Source organism: Humulus lupulus, chromosome 2 (genome assembly GCF_963169125.1).
Source record: "Humulus lupulus chromosome 2, drHumLupu1.1, whole genome shotgun sequence".
Taxonomy (NCBI): Eukaryota; Viridiplantae; Streptophyta; class Magnoliopsida; order Rosales; family Cannabaceae; genus Humulus; species Humulus lupulus.
In genome coordinates this window covers 133028222-133037159 of record NC_084794.1, presented here as the reverse complement: position 1 = coordinate 133037159, position 8938 = coordinate 133028222, and the positions used below count along the sequence as shown (strand labels likewise).

The 8938-nt window shown below is 36.9% G+C and overlaps 1 long non-coding RNA gene across 2 annotated transcripts; it reads left to right on the top strand.

The window, feature by feature from the left end:
* Nucleotides 1-1659: 1659 nt before the first annotated feature.
* Nucleotides 1660-8544, top strand: LOC133816308 (uncharacterized). 2 transcript variants are annotated; one of them, XR_009885147.1, is made up of 3 exons: nucleotides 1660-1827; nucleotides 1918-1988; nucleotides 8266-8544. It is a non-coding gene; the product is annotated as an uncharacterized LOC133816308 (long non-coding RNA). The 2 variants fall into 2 exon arrangements; XR_009885146.1 differs by lacking the exon at nucleotides 1660-1827 and having other exon boundaries at nucleotides 1839-1988.
* The last annotated feature ends 394 nt before the right edge of the window (nucleotides 8545-8938 follow it).

The following is an 8938-nucleotide window of genomic DNA, read 5'->3' as shown; positions in this document are numbered from 1 at the left end:
GAATTGACCTATGGTCAACTATATGATATGACTAGAATAGATAATAACGGTATGTTTACTTATCTTATCAACTGTCAATATCAGTCCAGTCCGATTTAACAAATACATCTGATCTTATCTACTTTACTAATGTTTTGGAAATAACATAATACTGCAATGTGTAAGTACATCATGTCGTAGATTGACAAGTCACTTTAAATCATGTGCATTGACTAATCTTAGGACTAACTTATTTTGAACATATAATCATATTTATTTTCCATTGTGATTACATCACTATAAATATGATTAGCTATATGCTCAGGATTTAATAGAAGTTTATATTAAACAAATAATCATGAAAATAAAACATGTGAGCAAAGTGATTGACCAAGTTAAAAAATGATTTCTATTCTTTTATTGATAATAAAATGAGATTACAAAGAAATTGAGTTTTAATTAGGGCATAAAACCCCAAAATACTCCCACTTCCACTACTTGAAACTAAAGCCTTAATTCTACTAATCTCATTTCTTTGATATGCTTATCAAATGTAGCTTCTGGTAGTGTCTTTGTGAACGAATCTGCAAGATTGTCTTCAGATGCAATCTTCATAACCTTCACATCTCCCCTGGCCACATATTCTCAAATTATGCGATACTTCCTTTCTATATGCTTACTCCTCTTATGACTTCGAGGTTCTTTCAAGTTGGCTATCGCTTCTGTATTGTCACAAACAACACAAGAAGTTTATCCATATCTGGAATGACACCAAGATCTGAATAGAACTTCTTTAGTCAAACTATTTCCTTACCTGCTTCAGACGCAGCTATGTACTCAACCTCCATAGTGGAATCGGAGATTGTAGACTGCTTTAGACTTCTCCATATCACAGCTCCACCCCTAAGAGTAAACACCATTCTAGAAGTAGACTTCCTATCATCGACATCAGTTTGAAAATATGAATCGGTGTAGCCTACAGTGTAGAGTCCTGCGTTTTCGGGTACCTTTAAACAACTCAGGTCGGGATTTTTTCCCTGCGTTAAGAATATTATTTTAAATAATATTATATTTGTTTGAAAATTATTCCATGAGTTATTTCTAGCCAAATTATGAATTTTGTGGTTTAAAAGTCAAGATGAGACTTTCGGTCCTAGACCTACACAAAAATCCTGATCAGGTAAAAATCTCAGAAAATAAAATGAAATGCTATGGAAAATATATTTTGGGCATAAAATACATTCATAAAAATTAAAGTTTGGTAAAAAATAATAAACCTAGGAGAAAATGAAAATTTTAGAGCATTTTGTGTTAAATGCTTAATTTTACCGAAATTGGGAATTTTATTCCATAAATGGACCTTAGGTAAAAATTTATTGTGTGATTAATTAAATTAAACGTGAGAGACATTTAATTTAATTATTATGTGTTAAGTTTTGTTTTTAAAACTTAAATAGAGTAAAAGGTGTAGAAAGTCAATTTTGACTTTTCTTCTTAGGATATATTGATTCACCTTTATAAAATATATATATATAAATGCATATATAGGAAAGGTTGGCCGGCCATGTGAGGCTTTAAAGTGGTTTGAACAAAAATTAATTAACTTTTAAATCTCATTTATTTAAATGTTAGGGATAAAGGCAAGTGGGTAAAACACTCGAGTGTTTTAGTTTATTATTAGAGTTGTATAAACTCTTCCAACCCCTTCCCCATACCGACCACTCACTCTCTCACTTTCACTATCATCTTTTTTTGAAAACTCTCTCAATTTTTCTATCCATCTTCAACCTCAAGAACACTAAGGAGACTTGGAAGCTAAGCCTTGGTCTAGGAAGGGTTTTCTCTAAGGTAAAGTTTCAATAAACTAGACTTTTGTAAAGTTTTAAACCATAGATTTTCAAATAGCTAATTATCTATTATGTTGGGGGAGTTTGTTAGGGTTTTTAAAAAATTTTGAAGGAGCCAAAGCTAGTAGGAAGATCCACACCTTAAGCAAGAACACCAAAGAGGTAAAAAAATTTACTTTTATGGTTGTTATTGATTGATTTTTAGTTTTAAGCATTATTTTGTATATTTAATGCTTAAAGTTTCTTATTGGTGATGTAATAATGTTATGGTAGTTTTTTTATAATTTTTATGATGCTTGTGTGTTGATTTTTTTGAAATAGGGATCAAAACCCTCAAGGGTTTTGTAGGAAACCTTAAAACAAAATACATGTTTTGAGCTGTGACTTCCAAGGGGTCAAGCATCCACTGTATATTGATTCTATAAAATTTAATGGTACTGTGATGTTGTTGAGATTGAGTACATAAAATTGAGCTTTTGAAACACTAAAAAATATTTAAAAATGAGTGAGTTATGCTATTTCAAAATTTATGTAAAAAACTGTTTTTTTTTCGTATTTCTATTTTCGGAACCAAGTTTGGATAGCCATTGTATAGGGTAAATGAAGCCAGTTTTTTCTAAACTTTGGTGGACATATTACTGGCATAACCTAGTATTCCACTGTAACATTTGGTAAGAAAATACTGAACGATTTGAAAGTTATTAAGTGTCAAACTTTGGAAAAATTAAGGACTTGAAAATAAGGTCATTTTTACTTCATTGTTGGAAAATAATTTCACCAATAAAAAATGCTCATTCTGACTTAAGATTTTACAAAGACCTGAATGGCATACCAAAAATAGAATTGGGAAATTTTGGTAACAATTGGGTAAGTAAATTTCATGTTATGAACTAACAAAGTATCTAGTTAAAAATGTGAAAAAATAGGGTTTTCACACTTAGTGCAAAAAAATGTGAAAAAATAGGGTTTTCACACTTAGTGCAAAAAAATGAGATTTTGGAACATAAGGTAAAAAGTAAAATTGTACTTATTGCAAGATAAAAACTTGGTAAGTCTTGAAAACATATTTTGACTAAAATTACCACTTTGAGTATAGTGTGAATTATTTTTATTAAAGAATTTTTATTCTTTGTAAAAATAAAAGATTTAATTTATTAATAGTTAATAAATTAAAAGAGGGTTAAAATCCTATATTTTGAGAAAATGATTAAGTGAATTATTTTCTAGTAAGTAAACTTGATCAATTGATTTTGGAAAATTAACTAGTCAAGATGGGAAATTTTTAACGGTTTTCCTAATTAAGATATATTAGGCTATTTTTCTTAAAATAGTTTTTAGAGATTAAAACTTTAAGAAAAATAAAGGAAAATTAAGAGCTTATTTTCTTTAAAAATAATTAAGGAATTAATTAGTATTTTCTGGATATAATACCGGCTATAATCTTCCATATATTTAACTGACTTGTTGAAAGTACGGGTCAATAGCGATGCATTTAAAGAACAAGTTTTTTAGCGAATTGTTGCAAAATACTATTTTGATGCCCGAGCCTAGGTATCGAGACCATAGGATAGGTCTCCCCGAGACTTAGGGTTTAGTCTCAAATATTTTTGTATGAATTTCCTTAATATGTTTAAAAACCAAATAAGGATCATTAATCCTTACAAATGATTTTTATTAAAATGACCAAACCGTCCAAAATAATAATAATGAATTATGAGTGTCATAATTAATCTAAGTATACTGTATGGATAACTACAGTATTGGCTAGCATAACTGGACTGAATGTTGGAGGGTGAAAACCTGCTGAGTGCTAAGGACTCCAAATAAGTCAACTTATATTGTATGGCTGTAACATGAAACGATTATTGTATTGTATGTTAGTATAGGGACACATGAACATATACACACTATCGTAGAAAGTTTCTTAGAGACGTTAGTCTAGTGAATGCTAATTTAGAAAAATATGAACGGTAGATATCTGTCATATCCTAGACAGTTGATCCCCATCACACTGCTTTATTTTATTATGTCTGGTTCAGTACCACAATGAGTGGCCTAGAGGTGAGGATTGCTGGTTAATCCTAAGGATGCCAAAATGAATGGGACCTAGGAGCCCTCATGCTTACTTAATCAGTGAACGGTTAGAACCCGAGCAAGTGCTCTGATAAGTTATTCCCAGATAGCAGCCGTGAATATTGGCCATTCAGTGAGAATGCCTAAAGATACTAGGAGTTGCCATGTAACGCCCTACTACCTTAGAGCAGTTACTAAGCGAGTTTAAAAACATGCAATCACTCGCTAATCGAGGCTTTTAAAGCAAAAGTGTAATTAAATCGTAAACAAGGTAGAAACTTTAGAAAAATAACTCTTTTCATTGAAAATCATAAAAGTTTAACTCTTGGGATCCCAAAACACTGTTTAGAAATATTTACAACATATAAGTACAACCAAGTCGGCTAAACGACACAATCTAGGTTTAATTACAATCATCTCTCAAAATCCACTAACTGTGGCAGCCAGGCAGGCCAAACATGTACACGCCGCCTCATGCTTGCTATACTCATGTGTTGACTGCGTTTTTAGCCAACGACGTGAGAACGTCAAATATGACAAGCCTTCAAGAGAATGTAAACGACAACAGACGGTATAAACAAGAAAAGTAAATAACACATGAGATTTTTATAATGGTTCAGCCCCGATTGTCGGTAATAGCCTAATCCACTTAGAGTTGTGATTTATATATCTATACTCAAGATCAGATGGACTGAGCCAACTGAGTTTCTTCAGTACAGATTGTGAAAATACAAGAGTTCTCTCAACTATCAGCACTTTCTCTCTCTAGAATACACAGACCCAATTTTCTCTCTCTAGAAAGAAGAAGCAGAAGAACCCCTCTCTTATCCCCTAAGCCCTCTATTTATAGGCCTGGGATACTCAACTGATATCCCCTTTAGATAGGGATATTTTATTATTCATCTTATATTTATATTACAAAGAAACATTCAAAATTCGAAATGTAACAAACCCCCCATTTTTGGGAAGAATGAGAGATTCCCGCATATCTTGTTGAAGTTGTTTCTGGGAACCTTGACTTAGTCTCCTCTAGCTAGTTGATCCGCCTCCTACTGACTACCCATGCAAGTGCTGGTCGAACGTGCATGGTGGTAGGACTTGTGCATGGTGGACATGCACTTCTCTCCTCTAACATGGCACTCTCCTCTAGCATGCCATGTTTCTCCTCGGACAAAATCCTTGGGGTCTCCTCGGACCAAGGTGGTAGGACATGCACTTCTCTCCTCTAACATGGCACTCTCCTCTAGCATGCCATGTTTCTCCTCGAACCAATCTCCTTGGCTTCTCCTCGGACCAAGGTGATCCGAGGCATCTCACCTCACCTCCTTGGCATCTTACCTCGGACAGGTCCGAGGCAATCTCCTTGGCATCTCACCTCGGATAGGTCCGAGGCAACCTCCTTGGACTTCTCCTCGGACCAAATCCTTGGGGTCTCCTAGGACCACCCTCTTGTGGTCTCCTAGGACCACCCTCTTGGGGTCTCCTAGGACCACATCCTCCTTAGGGTCTCCTAGGACTACCTTCTTGAGTTCTCCTCGAATGCAACTCCTTAGCTCTCCTAGGATCACTCTCTTGGCCCTCCTAGGATACACTCCCCTTAGCTCTCCTAGGATGCATTTTCCTTAGCCTCCTAGCATCAAGGTGCACTTGGCTTGGCTATGACATCTTTCAAGCAGTCCAAATTCTTCGTCAGTCTACTAGGTCACTTCATCACAACTCTGAGGAGTCAATGTATTTATTGACTATTAATGTGTCTTTTACTGACCATGCACTGCTACTTGTCACATTTATTGCCATGTCCTTGATCTCAAATTTTTGGGTATAACATCATGGTTGGTTGGCTTTCTCCTTGCCCTTACATACACCACAGAGCACCCGTGAGCCGAAGCCCAGCAAGAAAACCCACAAACAGATAACATATGCAAAACAAACACAGCATATAAACAGGCCATCACGAGGCTAAACACATACGCCCAAGCCGTCCCAGGCGCTTTACCAGGCCCTGGGTTTGCGGTCCACACCGTGAGGTTATCCCAGGTATCCTTTAGGGACTCGCCCTGGCAGCTCGCACCCCACGTGCACGACACTGCTATTGGCCCCTTGCCGTACTCGGCCTCGCACTCAATGTGCCCAACGCCGTTCTCGGCCCTTTGTCGTTCCCGGCCCCTGCCGACCTCGGCCTGCGTCGTTCCCGGCTCTTGCCGAACATTTACACAATAGCACTCATAGCATAATAAACAAATATTGAACACAAACAAATTCAACTAAAGGGATACGCCCTGCAATTCAGACATATTGGGGCTCAGCCCTACATACAAGCTCTATGGAAACAGGGGTTTTCTTACCTGCGTCCCGAGCTCTCCGAGCACAACCCTCTAACTTGAGCTTCGCCGAAACCCTAGTCACAACACATTAACAATATCCATCCATCAAGTTCTAATCCACTAAATAACTTTGAGCCATATCTCTAATCCCCGGGACCTTGTATTCTATCAATTCGGGTGATAAAATCCATCCCGAGCCTTAACCTTTGAGTTCCCAAGCCTAAACACACTTTAAAACACAAACTGGCACTAAGAGCCGCGACCCTGTCCACAAGTGCTGCGGCTAGCCTCGAAATAGAGGCTAGCACCTCCCTAAAGCACGCACGGGCCGCAGCGCACTTGGCCAAGCGCTGCGGCGCGCATCCAACATCATGGCCTCCCATGGCCGCGCACGCACACGGGCCGCGGCCCTCGCCTCCAAAGTCTCCATCCTTTTCCTGCATTTTCTTCAAACCAATTCACCCAAAACCAAACTAGCAATTCCATATTATCACCACAAAGGTTCTAGCCCAGTTCTAACATCAAAACCTATCAAAAACCTGCTCCAAAAGCTCATCTAAACACCCTAGAACAGATCAAATCCTACTCACATGCATTACCTAAAAAGACAGTAGAAATCAACCATAATTCTCAAAGTTAAAGCTTACCCTTGATGAGTTTTGATTCAGAGTTGTTTCCCCTAACTTCTAACTTCAATTCCTCAAGCTCCAAGCCCTGGTTTTCAGGTTAGAATCTCCCAAGCTCTGCCCAATTCTAGTTCTTGACTGATTCCTTTCTCTTGCTAATTTCCTTGAGTTTATCTTAGAGAGTAAAAATGAGAGAGATTAGAAACTATCTTCTGCTGGGAAGGAAAAGTGAGTGTTGGTTTCTAAGTCTCCAAAAGCTTCCTAGACTTTGTTTTATTTAACTTAAACTTTAAGGTTACCTCAAGGCTCGGGGTACCTAAACGTCCCCGAGGGAAAAATGGTAAATTTCCCCAATATTCCCTCCTAGACATTCTATCCTCAAATATATCTCCAAATATTTATTTCCATAACCCGATAACCCCATAATACATCTAATACCCAAAGTACCCCTCGACTCACCCTGAGTCAGATTCTCGACCCCATTGTGACTTTCTGGCTAACCGCTCCCCAGGGCTGTCTCGGATCGTGCTACACAGAAATATATCACATGCATACCATATTTATCACATTTACGCCCTCAACGGGCCAAAATCACAAACATACCCCTAATATCCAAACGAGGCCCACATGCACGTTTAACTCAACTAAACATGCATCTCTATCACATACTCACATAAATTCACATATTAACATATTAAATCATTTATTGCCTTCTAGGCATGCTAATCAAGGCCCTAAGCCCTATTAGCAAATTTGGGTCGTTACATGCCAAGTTTGAGTGAGGCTGAACACCCTAGGGGCAACTGCTCACCAGCACCACTGATTAACATAGAAGTCTCTGTAAAACCGTGTAAATTGGATTACATTCTTTGATAAGTAGCGATGCCCTAGGTAACACGATAGTTACCCTTGATGGAGATATCTATTGGCTAGATCTTAGTGTTGAGACTTAGTTCTCTCTTACAAATTAGCATTTATGTTGGAAGGCATGTTACGCACAAATTGTTGGAAATTGTCGAGCGTTGGTCTCGAATTATATTGTGAAATAATATTTATGCTTGCTCTGGGATTTTCTGAATGCAGGGATAAAATTGTTGATAAGATATAGTTGTGATACATTATATCTGCTTGCTCTGAGATTTTCTAAGTGTAGGGATATAATTGTTGATAAGATATAGATGTGATATATTATATCTGCTTGTTCTGGGATTTTATGAGTGCGGGAATTTATCTGTTATAGGAAATAATTTATCATTGGTTATCAGGTATGATCATAAGTTTTCCAGGACACTTTAGCGTTCTTGAAATTGATTGTGTAGGGTCCGGATGGATCCGGAACCCTAATTCTCTGCATGCTTTTGTTTTAAGGTTGAACTTACTAAGCGTTTTCGCTTACCTAGTTGTTTCATATTGTAGGTAAAAGCAAGGGCAAGGCATATCAGTGAGCGCTGGAGTCTACCTTGCAAATGTACATGTAGACCGACCTTTTGGGAAGCCGTTTTATTTTTGGAAATGTTGTGTAATTTTCCTAAACTGGGCTCACTCTACTCTTTATAAAATATGTTTGTAAATAAATGTTAAGTATGACCATACGACTTTTTAATAAGTTTTTTTATACGGGTTTTTGAGACATTTTGTTAAATGAAAACATTTATATTTCCGCTTTATCGAGTTTTGAAAATATGGGTCGTAACATACAGGGTTTAGAACACCACACTTGTAGACTAACATATAATCCCGAGTCCATCTTAAATACTTTAGAATATTTTTAACTGCTATCCAACGTTCTGGTCCTGGGTTTGACTGATACTTGCTCACAACTCCCACTACATAGTAGATATCTGGTCTAGTACACAACATAGCACACATTAGACTTTCAACTGCAAATGCATAAGGTGTTCGGAAAACTTATACAGGATCTTTATTTATTTTCATGTAGATCTACTATTAAACAAGTTAATATGAGACAAACTAGAACATGTTTCTAAAATTGAATTTAAAGCAAAATTATGATAAGAATACTTACATTATACACAGCGGAATGAATGAGTCCTTCCTTCAGGTTCTCTAACCCTTTTATCCTTTCTGT